The sequence below is a fragment of the Sciurus carolinensis genome, chromosome 2, assembly GCF_902686445.1.
Source record: "Sciurus carolinensis chromosome 2, mSciCar1.2, whole genome shotgun sequence".
NCBI classification, from domain to species: domain Eukaryota; kingdom Metazoa; phylum Chordata; class Mammalia; order Rodentia; family Sciuridae; genus Sciurus; species Sciurus carolinensis.
Genome location: NC_062214.1, coordinates 137,924,381 through 137,943,544, shown reverse-complemented (window position 1 = coordinate 137,943,544; position 19,164 = coordinate 137,924,381). Strand labels below are relative to the sequence as shown.

The following is a 19,164-nucleotide window of genomic DNA, read 5'->3' as shown; positions in this document are numbered from 1 at the left end:
AGATTTCTTATCTTCATTCACATGAGATAGGAGTGGGTATTTTATCACCAACCTGGTATCAGAATCAAACACTCTCATGAGAGGGTGATTTAAAAATTGTGCTTAGAAAAAATGGTTGGTAGAAACCCAAAACAGGTTGGTTCTAATATTTGGTTGTCAATGTGCATCCTGTTTAGACATTCTACAGAAGAATGAGGGGATATCATTCCAAGATTTAAAGACTTTATGGTAAGAAAAATATGGTGGTTTATTTATTAATATATTCAATTGGAAAACATTCATTGACTACTTGCCCCAGGTAAAATACTCAGAATGGAGAGAAAGACAGGTTTCTCACCTCAAAGACTACGTGTGTGGGAAGATAGGCAGGTAGATAGACAATTATCATTCAAGGGAGCAAGTAGACTAATGTGAAGTGTGTGCAAGATGCACTGGGATTCCAGGGAAAGGAGTACTTGTTTGTCAGGAGCAGAAAAGGTGATGCTGGAGTTCACTTTAGGAGAAGGAAGGTTTTTTTTAAAAAAATTTTTTTGGTTGTTGATGGACCTTTATTTTATTCATTTATTTATATGTGTTTCTTGAAATTTGAACCCAGTGCCTCACACATGCAAGGAAAGCACTCTACCACTGAGTCACAACCTCGGCCCAGGAGGAAGGTTTTATCAGGCATTCCAGGTAGAGGAAAGAGCACATACAAAGGCCCAGAGGTATCAGGAATGATTATCATGTTCAAGGAATTGTACCTAGTTTGCATTACCAGAACATAAAGTGTGGTGAGTGTGTTAGAAGTAAAACTGAAGGGATAGTACAGGCTAAACATTTTGGAGGCCCTTGAGTGCCAGACTAAGAAGAACAGATTTTATCTTATTTAGCAAGTGGAAAGTCATCAAAAAAATTCAAACATAATCAGATGTGAATTTTACAAAGGCAATGCTGTCTGCAGAGTGGAGAATGGATTAGAAGTGGGGGCAAACTAGTGACAGTGAGACTACATGGTAGTTGTTTTCACCTGCCTGCTTGGTGTAAGAATGCTAAAGATAAATACCTTTTTTTATATAGATAAACATCCTCAAAACCTGGCAAGAAAAAAAGCATGAAAGTATTTTCCAGAGAAGTATCTTTTTAAAGAAAATAACCCTTCATACTGTATAAAGATGACTGATTAATTTGTATAATCTGCACATACCTTTTATATATATATATAGGTTATTTTACTTAATTGTATGATTGACATGCACCTGAGTGGACCTTTCTGTTACAATGTTGAAAGATTGTAGAGATAAAGGAAGTGTACTACCAGGAGCCAAGTGACTTGCCTGCAGTTTAGTTTTACATCTGAGTGTTTTAAAGATATTGGGAAAGTCACTTTATCTCTTTGGTCCTTAGTTTCCTCTGTTGGAAAACGAGGGCACAATGTGAATTACAGTATCTGTAATTCACTTTATTTATATCATTCGTGATTTATAACTTCGCACTCATTAATTTGTCATAATGTTTATTTCTTACTTCATCTTTTTCATAATCTTAAGAGGGACAGAAATATATGCAAGATAACCCTTCCACATGTTATTTAGGGTAAAATTCTGGTTTGATTGCCCCATACTTAATACACTTAGCCTTTCTCCTGGCAAGGGTAAGGATGTTGATAGTCATTTTGAAATAGTGGCTTTCTGATCACATGAATCAAATTTTATCTTCATCTGAACAAAAAGAGGACTATTTAGTCACTTTCAAGGTCTACTAGGCTAAATAAATAATTAAACTGTAATTTTTAGGTTATGGATTTTCCTGTCTAAAATGGTTCTATTTCTCAGGTCAAATAAGTGCATGTTCTCAGAAAGCTAATATGTGGATAAAACTGTGACCCTTAAAATACAGAATGTGCTGCTTCTAAAATAGCCTCCTTATTTCAAATAGTGTATTTCTTTGGAAACATTCTGTTATTTAAAACCTCCTACCCCCATTCCTACCTCAAAGGCCTGTTTACATTAGTGATATATCTTCTAGAGCTCTGGGAGTTCACAGGGTTTGTACCTACAAAACATCACAGCACTGTTACTGTGCTTCAGAGACATGCAGGGGTCCCAGGGCAAATCAAAATGTTTTTAAATGTATGACATGTGTGAAGTTGATGAAAATTCATGACTTCTGTCAGTGCTGCTTAAGCTTAAATCATCAGAGAAAGGTGAGTATGAAGAATTTTTTTTAAAAATACTTTAAATTCTGGAAACCTTCCCATCCCTTGCTCATGGTCCATATTTTAGTTCTCTTCTATTTACAAGTCTGATTGCAAAAATAAAAATCAGCAATATTCTCTAAATTGCTTTTTAGAATTTCCTCTTAAACCATTGCTCAGATGTGTAACTTTAAAAGAGGAATTGATATGTGATTTGATAATGTAGTCACATACCATAGAACATGTAAAATACATATGAAAGATCACATGAATGATGTTAATTTAACTGATTATACTTTACAATTTAGAAATATTTCCAAATTTATCTTTTAAAATTGAAAAGAAAATATTGCAGGAAAATTTTAGAAATTTTTTAAAGCCAAAATGCTGTGGATATTGAGATCAGCTGTTTTTAAGTAAAAATCCATTCAAAGCAAAATAAAAGGCATTGTGTAGTGTATGCTGGCTAAAACTGAGAACACAAGAGCATTGCAGTTAATTAGAACCAATCAACAGGATGCTTTGCGACATTTCTCACATCAGTACAACATCTGATCTTCATAATACAAATTTCCCACAGTCTTGATGCAAAAAGAGAATGGAAATAAATATTTGACTCAGTTAAAAATATGGTTTATTTTAACTGCTCTTTCTTCTAATTATTTTTTAAGTCACAGTTAAGAAAATAAGGACTTAAAAATCCCAAAATGTTGCCCTATTTGTGTTTTAGGACAATGTGAATTACATTTTTTGTTTTAATTTTAATTTTATATATATGTGAACTTGAGAAAAATAGTTTTTTTAAGAATAAAATTTAGAGCATGAATTTGGTTTATTATACACTTTATGTATGACTATTGTACTTGTGAACAATAATGGGGTTTTTCCTTGGCTATTGAACCCAGGAATATTATGAATGACTAATTAATACATTACAAATGATGAAATACTACATTATAGTCACTCTCATCTTAAGAGAAAACTTAAGTTAATGGCATTAACATTTATATCATACAGTCCTTAAGAGAATATGCAATATTTAACACTATTTTTTTTTCTATAATTCTTTCAATACTTGGCTTAGTTTCACTTATAACATTCAGGAATTGTTCTACTAGGGAAAAATACTGTTTTTCTCATATTTTCATGAAGTGTGTAGTCTGTCATTGTAAATAGTAGTTGTCTTCTTTCTTTCTCTTTCCCTGCATCCTACTTCTTCTTTTCTTTTTTTCTTTTTTTTAAATAAGCTCTTTGTTACCTTTCCCATTAAAGGTAGAGAGCTCGCTCTGGGCCACTGAGGTGTTCAAACCATTTTTAACATTGTTTGTTAAAAAAACGTTTAACTCGAATCAGAAATATATACATCTTGACTACAATTTTTTTGTCAAGTTTTGCTCCCTCACAAAAGCTAACTTGTGAATGAATGGCTAGAAAGTACCCTTTTTGGAGGCAAAACGAGCTGTGAAACTGGTGTTATTAAGGAGAATTGCCTTCCAAACAAGTTGATAGTCCAGTCTCTAGTATTTATAAAGTACAACTCTCTAACAGGAGTGATTTGCTCTTCAGACTCTACAGTCATCCTTTGGTGAAAAGAAATATTCTTGAGAAACAAAACAAAACAAATACAGTCTGGTTTTGACTGACTTTTTTTGTTTGTTTGTTTGTTTGTTTGTTTGTTTTGTTTTGGTTTGTATTTTTTTGTCCTCCCACAGCCCACAAGATTTTTTTCTCTACCCCCACAAAAAACTTACTGCTAAATATTTTCTTTCTTGAACACTCATGTTTCTGTAGAAAGAAAAAAAATTAGTGTCAAGAAACTATATCCTCTTTAGCATTAAACTTTTTTGTCTTCTTTGCACAGATTTGATCTAATTCATTGTAGAGAGGTTATCTCTTAGCTAGATTCTTTTTAGAAAATTTACTATTTTTATTGCTTTACAGAGACAAACAGCTTTTATGACAAATATTTTATGTAGAAAACTAATTTTACAAACACAAAATGACCATGTTAGCATGTAGATTTATTTTTTCCTTATTAAGGATCCGCCTAAAGACATAGTATATTTGTGTTTGTATTTTAAAAATTTGATGTATTTACCTGTCAGGACTGGAACATTAGCTCCAAATGCTAACTAGTCCCATGAAAAGCAGTTTCAATAAATAGCATTCTGAAATTAGCTCTGCTGCATACAGTTTAATTTATAGGAACTGGAATAGTAATAGCCTAAAATGCATGTTACAATAACTCTGTTTATCTCTAAAACCGTTATTTCTTAAAGCAAACAATTTAAGTAGAAAAGTCATTTGATAAAAATAATTGGTTCAGGCAAGATAGAATGCACATTCTTCTGCCAGATAATGATTCAGTGGCTACTCTAACTTCAGTGGTACTTCATTAAACACAATTCTCATTCATCTTAAAGTCTTAAGAAAAAGCCATGTTCATTATTTTTTAAAAATTATTTTAAGAGAAATAAACAAATATGGGGAGGAATAGGAAAAAAATCTCTATCAGATCTACTTGCTGGTATTCAATTCCTCAGAAATTTTCTTAGGGGACAGGAATGTCATATGTTTAGTTTCAGGACAAAGGTACCTTTTAAATTGAAGAGCTTAAGGAAAATCTGTAACGAAGTTTGCTTAACAGAAGGTAGGCTAACTAAACTCTTGGTTGTAAAGATTATCTAGATCACAATATTAGGATAAAAGCTAAAATTTCATGAACTTTAGAACTAATGTAAGACTTGTCTTTAATAAACAGCACCTTTAAAAATAATAAAAGTAACTTCTGGGATTCACTTTGGGTAATATTCAGGAGCACATTGTTTTACTGTTCTTTTTAACTTGTGAGTTTAGAAAAATTTATTATTATAAAGTGTTTTTGGGCAATGGTCTTACACAGGATGGCATATAGTTAAAACAAAAGCTTGCAGTCTAATAATACTGTCATTTAACCATTATATATTATTATTATTATTATTATTAATTATTTGGTTTGGTAAATGATCAAACTATACAGTTTGGTTATGAAAACAATTCAGATTCTTATCTATATCAGAAAATGTTCTTTTAATACTTTAGCAGTTAATTAAAAGCTCCTTGCATGTGATTAATTAATATTCAGTTTTTTATCTTTAGACCCTTATTCATTTATATTTTACAGATCAGTGAATACTTTTAACTGCAAATTGTGTTAAAGTAAAAATAATCTATTCTAAGCTGGTTGAGTTCATTTACGAGAGCTTTTGCATTATTGCACTTTTTAGTACAAAGTTTCTAAATTTAATACAAGGCTATTGTTGATTTGTTAAATTTACAAACATTTTGTTAAAACATTTTATTTGGTAAGGAAAATAACTTCATGGATAATAATAAATCTTCACTTTCTTGACTACTTTCTATCTTATATAATTTTTAATTTCTTTAAAAATACAACCATATGATTTACTTTTCAAGAGTGAGTAAATATACTTTGAATTCAAATTCATGTAATGAAAGAGAGTTTAAAAATTTCAACAGGATAATGAACTACTTGGCTTCAATTTATCTGCCTTGTACATAAAGTGATTTGATAGAACTAACTAGTGAAAACTAACCAAAACTAGAAATCAACACAGAGAATAGCCAAGAAGGAAAAAGGAAGACTTTCAGGAAATGATATTTTCCCATCAGTGGATAGGCATGCATACATTAAAGGCATAAAAGGCAGCAGGGGGAGAAACAAAAGCAGTAAGCTAAGGATCCTGCAAGTCTGAATTAACTAAATGGGAAAAAAATGAAATCATTCTGCTTAAACTTGTTCACTAATAAAAGGAGAATCGCTTTTGTTAAATATGCTTGGTGTGATTATCAAGCAAAATTTTTTCTCCCAGACATCTATGAATAAAACATGCATTTGAGCATTAGGTAAACAAACAATAAATGGATGAGTTCAGTTGCAACATAATAACATTTTATTTAGAAAACATATATAATCATATTTGTATTGGCAATCCAAATTTAATGACTTCTTTCAGTAAAATCAAAGTGCCTCACAAATAACATATAATGCATAAGGATTGCTTATTCTTTGCCCATTTTTTTTTTCTATTTTCTCAGACAGATTTTAAAGGTCTCTGCTGAGGCATACAGAAACTAGATGAAGTGTGTTTTGTTTTGTTTTTTTTTCAGAAAAAAAGTTCTTTTAAATTGTTTTAATTTTATGTTGCACATGCTTTAAAAATAAATTTAAAAACACATTTCTGAGACTGAGAGAGAAAACGTTTTCAGTCTACACATCTTGTGCTGATTTGACTGTGTGGCTCAACCAGTCTTTGGCTTATTAGCCATTTCATTAACGTGACGCATTCTGTAAAATATGAATGAGAAGAAACCATTTACAATAAGGAAAGCAAACAACAGAATGAATTTCCTCTGTTGGTGTTTTATAAGACTGTTAAACAGAAAATGGAGGGAAGAACTCTCTTTAGACGATATCACTTAATTAAGTAAAGCATCCTAATCAGAGTCCCCTCCAATTGTAATGACTGTAGGGAGTCAAGTACATTTCTGTCTATATTAGAGTATCTAACTGCAATGATTTATTGATATTTATTTTAGAAGTACAACACAAAAGCAATAAAACAGTGGAAGCAGGGAGAGGGAACATGCCATTGCTTACTGCAGGTACAGCTAAAACACTTCAACAAAATTCCTAATTTTCTTTTGGGAGGTTTTGCTTTCTAAAATCAGAGCACACCTTTAGAAGAGAATGTTCCTTTCCCGCATTTGATTTTTCCAAATGTTCTCTGTGACGTTTCTTTGTCCATTGGGTGAATCATTGATTCACTTTCCTCACTGCAAGAATCACTGCAAATGAGTGGATGAGCACCTGCTGTTTTCTGCAGTGAACATTACTGGATTGCATTCTACACTGATTTTAGTCTTAAAATACAGCTTCTCTGTATGGGAGAGAGATTTCAGGAAGGAGAGTAAATATACTGTATAGGCAGACAGACATTGGCTGCCCTCCAAGTTGCACACAGCATAAACCTGTTTATCTGCCACATTTCACGAATCTCAAAAACATGTGAATAATCAAGCAAGCAACTGGATAAGTGATTCACACTAGGGAACCTAACCAATATTCTGATGAGAGGATACTATGATGCTAAGACGTTGGCACAAATAAGACTTGTATTGTAGAAACTGCACATAATAAAGTTGATTAGTGGTTCAAAGGAGAAAACAGTCTACGCTAAAATGAATTTGAAGAGATATCTCAACCCTGTGGACTTTGGTTTGGTATATTTAGGTGCAAGTTATCTGAAAAATTGAATATAAAAATGTACTTTCCCCCATACCACTCCAATAATTGGGGCCACTGTGCATTTGGATTTCATGCTAGTTGTCAAGATAAATTTATTTCTAGGAACCAAAATATAAATTTGGGGATGGGCAGTGTTTTAAATCCAAAAATTACACCAACACATATATTTAAAGTTAAATTACCAAACATGCTTAGAGCCTATTCATTTTGGAAAAGCAACTTTTCTTGGAAAGCTATATTCATTTTCATAATTGTAGAAGATGAATTTTTTGGTAATAAACGAACTGGGCAAACAAGGCCCTTTATTACTACATCACAGCTTTCTTTATTCTTCTCTTAATTTCTGTTGTTTCTTCTTTATTTGTTGATCTTTTAATCCTCCTTTTCTTTATTCCAGTGATTATTGTGCATTAGCATTTAGCTGTAAATTGGAAGCTCTCAAAGGATGGAAGGCTAACCTCAAAAGTATGCACTGGCTCTGAAATTTTCTTAAGGTTATTTTTGAATTGCAGGCTTGGTTCACTTCCATAAATCAGACCTGTTATAATTATAGCAAGATGAATTATCTACTTGCTTGATATGTCTATCAATTAGCTTATAATATAGACCTGTCATTTTACTGTCAAAAATGCAAGTTTCTCCATGTTTCCAAACACAAAATATTATTTCAGAGAGAAGAGCAATAATATAACAAAATAATTAAATAAACATTGTCCACTCTCCAACCTCCCTCCCACCCTCTGCTTTGCAAAAAGGCAAATTGCTAAAATATTTTGACACTGGAAAATGTTGTCAAATTTGTAACCAAAGACATCATCTTTGCAACAGGAAGTCTTGAAAAAGGTAGGTGACTTGGAAATTGATGTTCCAAATAATATTCTGCTACATGTAAATTTCTTGATTAAAGCCTTGTCCCAAAAGAATTGGCTACTGCCAATTGTATTTGCCAAATGTTTTTTCTTGCCTTGACATTTTCTCATCTTCTTGCTTCTTGTCTCAGGTTCTCTTTCTTCAAGATCAGGCACAGAGACTGACTGAATGGCTCCAATTATGAGGATGTGAAAATCTAAATCAGAATTTACCACTTTGTGTAAGTCTGCACTGAGTAGTCTCTTTAGTAACAGAACACTTGCATAATATGGGATCATCTTCTTCACTTCTCCCTGATCTTATAAAATATGATAAAATTTATTTTCATGATTTTAAAGTCAATTGCATGGGGGATCTTGCAGGAAACACAACATAAGAACTAAAAAGCATTCCTTAAAAGATGTGTCCAGGTAAGTGAAAAGTGGAAATTTGTGGGTACTCAAGAATGATACTCAAATTACTAACCATCTAGTCAACAGTCTGAAGGCTCAACACAGGAAATTTTACTAAGTTTTCTGTATGAGTTGGGTTTTGAGTATATACAAAGCTGAGGTCCATTCTGTGAACATCAATTAAAGCCAACCATAGCTGTTTACTCAGCCATAAAGAACCCCTTTTTAAGTTTTTTCTTGTTTTTGTGGTGCTGGGGATCATGCATATGAGGCAAGGGCTCTGTTACTGAGCTACAACCCCAGATTAAGGGTTTTTAAAGTGATGATTATTCTGAGTCAAGAGTGATCACCAAACTCTATATAATCTATATACCAGAGAAACCAAGAAACATTGCAAATGGACTTCATAATTATAAAAGCAATACAAAAAATATATAAAGTAAAAAGAAAGTTATTTTTGTTCCTCTAGTCCCCTCAAGCCCATTTCCCAAAGATGATTATTGGTAATAGTCTCATATATTTTTAACAGATATTTTTATTAATGAAAATTAGTTGTACAAACTAATGGGTTTCACTGTGGCATTTCTATACATGCAGATATTGAGCTTTGATCATATCCTCCCTCCCTACTACCTCTTCTTACCCACTTCTCCCACCCCACTCCTCTCTGTCTCTTTTTTCCTTCCCTAGTTGCCCTTCTACTACTTTCAGGTCATTTTTTTTTTTTTTTAGTCTAGATTTCACAAAGGGGAAAAAGTATGTGATGCTTCTTTTTTTTCCTTTTTGTCTAACAGACATTTTTATTCATATACAAATAATTATTTTTTAATTACAAATAAAATCATACAATATATTTACAATTTTAAGCTTGCTTTGATTCACTTAGTAATATATGTTGGCGATTGCTCCAGCTTTATAAATAGGTTTACCTCATTCACTACAACTGGAGGGATATTATGTAACATGGTATTATGGATAAAATCATTACCACATTGATGAATATTTAGCTTATTTTTATTTAATCTTTGCTTTACACAATAATGCTTCAGCAAACATATGCACACTCTGTGTATTTTGTAAATGTACTTGCAAAATTAATTCCTTGAAGTGGAATTGCTAGGTAAAAACACATTTTCAGTATTGAAATTATATTGCCACATTAGTGATATAATCAAAGAAGTTGTACTAATCAATTCACCTTTTCCTGACAGTTTTTGAGAGGCAGGGATTTTGACAAGGGCTATGATGAGTTCTGTGAGTGAAGTATCTCTTTCATCTCTTCAAACATGGCTAAACACAGTCCAGTGGCAGCTGTGATGGTTAGCCATGACTGGCTGGAGAGAACATGCCTAGCATGCCTGTTATGGTAGAGCAGTACTAGGGAGGGGTATGCCTGGGGAAGAATGCTGCTATCAATTTAGGAACAGGTCTGAGTTTTCCCCAAGGCCTTTTGTCACAGCTTTCCTGATAAGTATGGGAGCTGCAAGTGTACACACACACACACACACACACACACACACACCACACCCTTCCATCTGCATATACTCCACTCTGAAGGTGCATTCACATGTCTTCCTTACATTGGCCTGGCTTCTGAGGAAGGGCTATACTCAGTCACCTGCGACCGATCTTCATCGGCAGGAATTCTCTAGGTTTCCTCTCTGTTTTGCCATTCAGCCTCTCAGTGTGTGATTAACCCAGAAATTTACCTGACTTTGACCCAGTTCCTGGATTTGAAGACATAGTCTCGTACTGGAAACTTTTACTCATTCAATATTTTTATCTTTATGAGCCCCATTTACATCTTGAAGTAGAAACTCGAATGTGGACAATCTATACCTAGATCTCAGTCCTTAAACTGAGGGGTTACTTTAATGTTCTCAAGCTTATTGTTACCAAGGAAGTTGGCTTTGAAGTAAAGATAAAGGAAACACAGTTGATGTCTTCCAGAAGCTCATAAAATAGTGAGGAGGTAGACAGCACTAACCAAGTACAGGTCACACTTTGATAAGTGTTGTAACAGAGGTATTTGATCTATGAAATTCCAGTTCTGGAACTATACCCTACAGCTATACCTGTACATGTGCAAAAAGACTTATAAGCAATTTGTTCACTGCAAAGTTGTGTGTAATGGTAAAGTTTACAAATCCTCATTCTTGACAATGAAACTCTCTATCATGTAATAAATGTCCTCCCATACTAACATGGAGTGATCTCCAGGATATATTTTACATGAAAATTGCGAGATATGAAACATGTTTAGTGTGTAAAAAATTTAGGAAATAAAAATATGTATTAATGCTTATTTGTATATGCAGTCATGTGCCTAATAGTGATTTGATCAATGACAGACCACAAATACCATGGTGTTTCCATAAAGTACAATGGAGCTGAAAAATTTCTATCACCTAGTGACATTATAGCTGTTGTGATATTGTAGTACCATGTATTACTCACATGTTTATTGTGATGTTGGTGTAAACAACCGTATTAAAGTCATATAAAAGTATGGCAAGTGCAACTATGTGTAGTATGTAATACTAGATAATGATGACAAATGACTTTTACTAGTGTATTTACTGTATCAAAATGTTACCATTATTTTAGAGTATACTCTTACATACTTTAAAAAAAAAAAAAAACCTTTACTGTAAACAGTATGCCACATCACCCTGGCAGACTCATACATCTTGTACTTCCCTCAACATGATTGCATCAAGGAGCCACCTGGAGTCATTGGCCTATACTAAGTCTGCACAGGTACACTTCATATTGTTCGCACAATGATGAAATCATCTAATGATACATTTCTCAGAATTTCCCCATTATTAAGTGTTACATGACTGAACATATATTGGAAGTCACTCAAAAAAAAGATTAGCAAAATTAGAAAAATAAAAATTAGAAAAATAGATTAGCTAATCTATAGGGGACATCAGGGATTGGAGAGATGGATGGAAAAAGGTGGTGAAATACAACTTTTCAATATATCCCTTTTTAAGTCATTAAAATTTTTGAACCATGTTAATATATTATCTATTTTAAAAACCATATTAAATAATTTTCAATTTTAAGATAAAATTCCTTCTTTCCAGACTTTGCATTTTCCAAGGTGTTTGGAAGTGCTTGGATACATTTACTTGAGATAAAGAATATTTCTCTGAACTGGAGAAAGAAGCCTTTTTGGGGACCACTTGATATTTGTTATCACATCTGTAGACCCACTGTCTTGTGGAAATGGGACAAAGTTCTACGAAGTTCTCAAAGATGAAATCTCATATAAACAGGACACTCATAAGACCTGGGAACAATTTTAGGAGTAGATTACAACCTTCAAACTTCCTATTGGCAAGGCTATTCAGAGTGGCCATCTCAGGGTTCCCATGATGTCTTGGGTAAAGATATGATTTGTCCATACCTCGAGTTGGCCTGCTTACATCATGAAGGTGAGCAATATGAAGATTTTCTTTTCCATGTTTTAAATACATGTCCTATGATGAGTTACAAATAAGAGAAATTATCTGTCTTGTCATAAAAATGCTGCTTTTCTTTAATGAGAATGTGCTCCATGAATTTCCCAGAACATCGCATTAAGGTAATTTGGAGAAAGGTATTGGTATAGAATTAGATCTTGAGAATTCTCTGGTGACTTCCACGAACTGAAATTTGGACATTTTGCAGGAAGGTAATAGAGAATAAAATAGCTTATGAGAAAAAAATGTTGATGATCTGTGATTATAAATGACAGTGTTAGAAGACTGTTGAAGAGCTATAGTCACACAAGGACATGAAAGGCCTCTGGTCAGTGAGGGGTACTTTACTTCCTTGTACATCTCTGCACAGAATCTCCTCACTGCTACTGATATTGCTCTGCCTCTTCAGCTTGTTTTACTCATTTTTGTCCATAAGATTATGCCCAGGGGATAACCCCTACCTAGGAAGCTAAGGTCAAGTGGCTGGATGTATGGAGGTAGGTAAGCACAAGGTGTGAGACTCCCTAGTTTCTTTCATCACTCCTTCCTCCTCTGCCCCCACCGCTTCCCACAAGTGCTGTTTAGTCTCTCAGCTGGTCTCAAATCAGTCCTGAAGAAAGGGTCTGAAAATCCTGACTTAGGAATGAAACTTTCATATGTGACATATAACTCACATCTAATGTCAGTTTATTTTTTAAAGTACTAATGAATCATTGTTTTATTTTTATGAGATTACCACACAGATGTGAACCTATTAAGTGAATTAGTGCTAGCAATCAAGATTGCTTGTTACATAACATCAGCAAGAGGGACTCAGGTGAGAAACAACTCTGATTATAGGTATTTAGTCCAAACGTACATAGTTGTAACTCCTTAAATGTATTTCTTTTAGCAGCTAATTGAAATACTTTATCAGTGAAAGTCTTGACACAACAGTTATACAAACATACATGTAAGAACATGGGAAATTAAATAAGACTTACAATATATACCTTAACAAAATGATGGCTTAATTTGTACTCCCTTTGTAATTTTAATAAAATATTGTGGTGAGTAGTTCTTACTTTAAATCCTAAGTATATGGGCATTTATTACACACAATATGAAAATACTTCAGAAGGCTTGTGATTAACACTGTGGTATTCAAGCACAGTTTACAGAGATTTTTCAATCAAAGACAAAAGGCCCAAGCAGATGATGAAACACATGAAAAAGATGTATGTATACAACTGAGGACTTAATTCAGACTTGCTCATATTAGCTCGGTTCTAGTTCTCGCTATCATGCATATTCTCAAACAAGCATCCCCTGAGCCTGGCTCAAGGCTTCCCTATAGATTAACCCCTAGGAGAGGGTGGCCAGATAAAATATAGAAGGCTCACTTAAATTTAATTTCAGGTAAGTAATGAATTTTTTAGCATAAATAGGTCCCAAATATTATTTGCTATGTACAGTACTAAGAATTATTTATTAAAATTAAAATATCATTTGGTGTCTAGTATTTTTATTTTTTCTAAATCTGGCAAACTTACCCAAGAGCGTCTAAAGAACACCCGCCTACCTCCTCACCTTGTCCTCTGTGACTGAACTGGAGTATGCAGACATTTGCCCTAGTGCATATGTGCTGACTGTCTGAAACAAGATGCCTGACAGATTTGAAATTTCCAGATCCAGAATTTTAATCTAGTTGTGTGTCTGAATCTCTTATTGATACTGTCTTCTATGGTTTGGTTGCAGTTTGTTCCCTGGAGAGTTCATGTGTTGTGCTTCCCCTGCTCCTCAGCGTGGTGTAGAGGTGGTAGGAACTTTAAGAGGTGGGACCTTCTGGGAGGTCACTGAAGACACTTCTCTAAATGGGATTAAGGTAGTTCTCATGAACCCTGAGTTAGTCCTAGATAGATCAAGTTGTTTAAAAGCGAGCTGAACCCCTGAGCCCCTAAATCACTCTCTAGCCTTCTGTTTCAGGATATGATGTCATCTTCCTAGAAGTGCTCCCATCTTTGTACAGCCATTCACACGGGGCTCCCATCAGAACTGAGCTGATGCCTGTGCCATGCTGCTATGGCTGAGACATGAGGTGGCCCCAGAAGCTCATGTATGAGACAATGCAAAAACGGTCAGAAGTGAGATGGTTAGATAATGGTATGAATTAACTGGGTGGTAACTATAGACAGGGAGGGTGTGGTTAGGGAAAGTAGGTCATTGGGGTGTATATTTCGTCCCTGGTGAGTGCTCTCTCTCTCTCTCTCTCTCTCTCTCTCTCTCTCTGCTTCCTGGTTGCCATGTTCTGGGCTGCTTCTTTTTGCCTTGCCCTTCTGCCATGATGTTTCATCTTACCTCAGGCCCAAAGCTGTGGAATTGCCAACCATGGACTGAACCTCTGAAACCATGAACCAAAATACATCTTCTAAGTTGTTTTTGTTAGGTCTTTTGGTCACAGTGATGCAAACACTGACTAAAACACATGCCCTTGAACCTCTACAACAGTGAGCTAAATAAACCTCTTAATAAATTCACCCAGTCTTGTGTATTTCATTACAATAACAAAAAGTGGACTATTACATTGCCTTATTTCTAATTACCTAGGCTTGTTTCCTTCTAATGGAAACATATTTCCATTCATATTTTCAAAGAATTTTTTAAACATAGGTGATCGAAGAGGGATATTAGCAGCCATGTCACTAATTATAATGCAGAGAAAATTCTAAGGTCTACCTTCTTTTTGCCTCTGTCCTTGAACTTGAAGACAATATTGACTTTTCAAATGCATGTTCTTAAAGTTTGGTGCCTTCTTTCTTCTTTTCTCCCTTTCTCTCTTCTCTCTCTCCCCCCCTCTCTCTTTCTCCCTCCCTCCCTTCCTCCTTCTCTATCTCTCCCTTCTGAGTCATTGATTGCAGGTGTGTACCACCATACCTGGCAAGTGCCTAGTTTAAAGGACATATGGATGTGAAATGAAATAGGAGGGTTCCTTTTGGGCTAAGTGTGTACCCCTGTATTAGTCTTTTAAAGTTTTGGTAAAGGTAGTTACTTTTATTTTAATTAATTAATTTATTTATTATGCTGGGGGTTGAACTCAGGGGTTCTATACCATTGAGCTACATCTCCAGTCCTTTTTATTTTTTTATTTTGAGACAGAGTCTTGCTAAGTTGCTTAGAACATTGCTAAGTTGCTGAGCAGGCCTCAAACTTTTGATCCTCTTGCCTCAGCCTCCTAAGCCACTAGGATTACAGGCATATTATGCCACCATGCCTAGCTCGGTAACAACTTTTACATGTTTGATTTTAAATTAAACCTTGATTTTCTAAATCAAGGTAAATGCCATCACTAAAAAAAAAAAAAAGGAACAGCAACGTGGTAGAGAATAAAATATACAGATACAGAGTTGGAAAATTTGAGATTGAGTACTGATTCTGTACCTGAACTGACTGTGAGATCCCAGGCAAATCATTTAGCCCTCATGACCCTCAATTCCCTTCCCAATAAAATAGAAATAATAAGGCAGTATAATAAAAAGAGACAGTATATATAGAAATCATTTGTAAACTCCAATACCAATCCAGATGTTTGAGGTGGTGAGGATGATGATTAAGATCATGCTCAGGATATAAACATTCTAGCAAGTCAGTTATTAAAGGTAAATTTTAATTTATACTTAAAATGTTTGTTACTTAGTTCACAAGAAACATATGTATATATTATTATATATATATGATAATTATTATATGGGTTGAGAAAAGAAACAAAACAGACAATAAAAACAAGCACAATTCCATATATTTCAGAAAACAGCTTACTAAAAAATTTTGTCTAAAAATGAAATGTTTGAAATAGAATATTTTATTTATTGAGCATGACTTTAAGAAATGGATAACATAGAGGAACATTGAAAAACATTTCATTTAAAACCTTTTAAAGCCAGATGCAGTGGCAAACACCTGTAATCCCAGAGACTTGGGAGGCTGAGGCAGAAGAAGTGCAAGTTCAAAGCCAGCTTCAGCAAAATTGAGGTGCTAAGCAACTCAGTGAGACCCTGTCTCTAAATAAAATACAAAATAGGGCTTGGGATGTGGCTCTGGGGTCCAGTGCCCCTGGTACTTCTCCTACCAAAAAAAAAAAAAAAAAAAAAAAAAAAAACCTTTGACTTTTATTTTTGAGCAAATAATTATTCAACCTCCAAACTGTTTATTTTGTAAAAACATTAGCAAAGTCTTCTTAACCCACTTCTTATTGTTTTTATTAACATAACAGCTTGACATTTAAAAAAAATTTGTTCTAATTAGTTATATATGACAGTAGAATGCATTTTGACACATCAAACATAAAAGGAGTATAACTTCTCTTTCTTCTGGTTGTACATGATATAGAATCACAACTGTGGTACAATAATATATGTCCTTAGGGTAATAATCTATAATTCATTCTACTATCCTTCCTACCCCCATTCCCTCTCTCTTCCCTTCATTCCCCTCTGCCTAATGCAAAGTATCTCTATTTTTCCCTAGCCCCCATCCCCTTATTCTGAATTAGCATCTGTATATCAGAGAAAACACTTGGCCCTTTTTGGGGGGATTGGCTTATTTTGATTAGCATGATATTCTCTAGCTCCATCCATTTACCAGCAAATGCCATAATTTCATTCTTCTTTAGGGTTGAGTAATATTTCACTGTGTATATATGCCACATTTTCTTTATGCATTCATCTGTTGAAGGGAATCTAGATTGGTTCCATAGTTTGGCTATTGTGAATTGAGCTGCTGTAAACATTGATGGATTGCATCACTGTAGTATGTTCACTTTAAGTCCTTTGGGTGTAACCGAGGAGTGGGATAGCTAGGTCAAGTAGTGGCAGCTTGGAATGTTTACTGCATGGAAAAGTCTTTGGTAAAATCTTAAGTGTAGCTGGGTGTGGTGGCACATGCCTATAATCCCAGAGGCTCAAGAGGCTGAGGCAGGAGGATCACAAGTTCAAAACCAGCCTCAGCAACTTAAGCAACTTAGCAAGACCCTGTCTCAAAGTAAAAAACTAAAAAGGGCTGGGGATATGGGTCAGTGGTCAATCCTGTTACCAAAAAAAAAAAAAAAATCCTAAATGTATTATTTGCTCAGTAATAAAACAGAAAGAGAACAAGAGAAGAATTTGGGCCTGATATCTCCTAGTTCCTTTTAGCACCTTTCTCTTGGGCTAAAGGAGAACACATAGGGAACTCAGACCAGCTCCTATGAAGGTTGCAGGAGAGCTGAGACATCCTGCTCTGGGTGCCAACTCTGATCAAAGAGTATTCTTGTTTGATTTTACTTCACTTTTACTATATAACTAAAGTGTATGTGTCATAGAAAACTAGAAGAGATGGTAAAATTGAAAAAGAGAGCTTAACAAAGATCCTTGACTTCACCTCTAAAGATTCGAAATACTGGAGAGATGGTGGTTTGTCCTCACGTGTGTGCTGTGCTCTGTTAGGGTGCAGGGTTCACCTCCCTCTTTCAAACTCTCCCAAGGGGGATGCAGTGGTCTATATGGAGGCATTGCACATAAAGTGCATTTTTTTTGGGGGGGGGGGAACTGGGGATTGAACCCAAGGGTGCTTAACCACTAAGCCACTTCCCCAGTCCAAAAAGTGAATCTTAACCAAGGCCCTGAAGTGGTATAGTTAATAAAATTCCACTAAAATAATTCCTGCAATGACAAGACAAACATGGAAAATGAAACCTCCACATTTTAGAATCACATGTATTATACCTACTTTATTTCCATTCATCTAACTCCTCCCCAAGTTCTGAACAAAACACAAAACTTTTCCAGAGAAACTCAGAAAATAACTAAGTGCTAAAAGTCTTTGTCACCAAACACTAAGCTCCATCCTTTATAGGGACTCAAATTACTTTTCTTTGACTTTCACTTCACACCCATGGGCTTGAAAGTAAGTTAGGTGGGGTTCCAGCTCTAGACTAAAAGTGTCCATCTCTAAAACTTGGCATCATCTGTCCCAGGAGGGAGTGAGGGGAGGGGAATTAAGTAGGGTAAGCCTGGTTCAATTAACAAACTTCACTTGTTGCAGCAGAGTAGTAATTCAAAGTACCTCAGGGTTGGTTGCATTTGCCCTGGGTCCAGATTTCTATGGGCTCAGTTCTGAGTCCTGGGTGAGAGTAGATGGTGCATAAACTCCAGGAGACCAATCTTTTTTAAAAAATAAATTTTATTTTTTATTTGTTCTTTTAGTTATACATGACAGTAGAATGTATTATGACATATTATACATACTTGGAGTATAACTTCCCATTTTTGTGGTTGTGCATGATGTGGTGTTACACTGTTCATGTATTCATATATGAACACAAGCCTCTTAAGACTTTGAAGAGCTAGCCATTATTGGTTTGCCAATATCTAATGCAGAGTGTAAGTGCAAAGAAGCATTCTCCTGCACTGTGTCACAAACCACTGAGCAGTGTTGATCTGTCTGTGTTCCAGGATTTCAGTGGCAGTGCCCAACAGAGGGGCAGATGTCCTGGTGTTTGTGCCAGAGGCAGTAGCTCCCAGAGAGGCGTAGGCTGGGGGTAGTATGAGTGTGGTGGGATCTAGAAGTATTCCAGTTTACAGCAGATACAGTTGTACTTGCAGGACACAATGGTGTTCAACAGAGCAAAGAAGCATAGAAATGACATCTTTCACAATTATAACCAAGTATTTTGAGACCCATCCCAAGATGGGTGTGTGTGTGTGTGCAGGTGTGTGTGTGTGCACACATACACACCTGTATGCATACCTGTATGGAGAAGGCTCCATTTCAGACTTCTTGTTTCACTTCCTCTTTCCAAAAACCAGTTCTAGTGATAAAATGATGGTCTTTATATCATTTGAAATAAATGACTCAAGGACTCAAAACCTTCCTTGGTTTCCTCTAAAACTTTAATTGGATTTAGGCATCTCTGACTCTAACTACAGAGTT

The 19,164-nt window shown here is 34.9% G+C and overlaps 1 long non-coding RNA gene across 6 annotated transcripts in view; it reads left to right on the top strand.

The window, feature by feature from the left end:
- LOC124978087 (uncharacterized) overlaps window positions 1-19,164 on the top strand; it is a 39,615-nt gene that overhangs the window by 13,572 nt on the left and 6,879 nt on the right. For all 6 annotated transcript variants that reach the window (XR_007107317.1, XR_007107314.1, XR_007107316.1 and 3 more), the window contains exons 2-3: window positions 8,485-8,574; window positions 11,842-12,192. This is a non-coding gene — a long non-coding RNA (uncharacterized LOC124978087). The remainder of the gene's footprint in view (window positions 1-8,484; window positions 8,575-11,841; window positions 12,193-19,164) is intronic.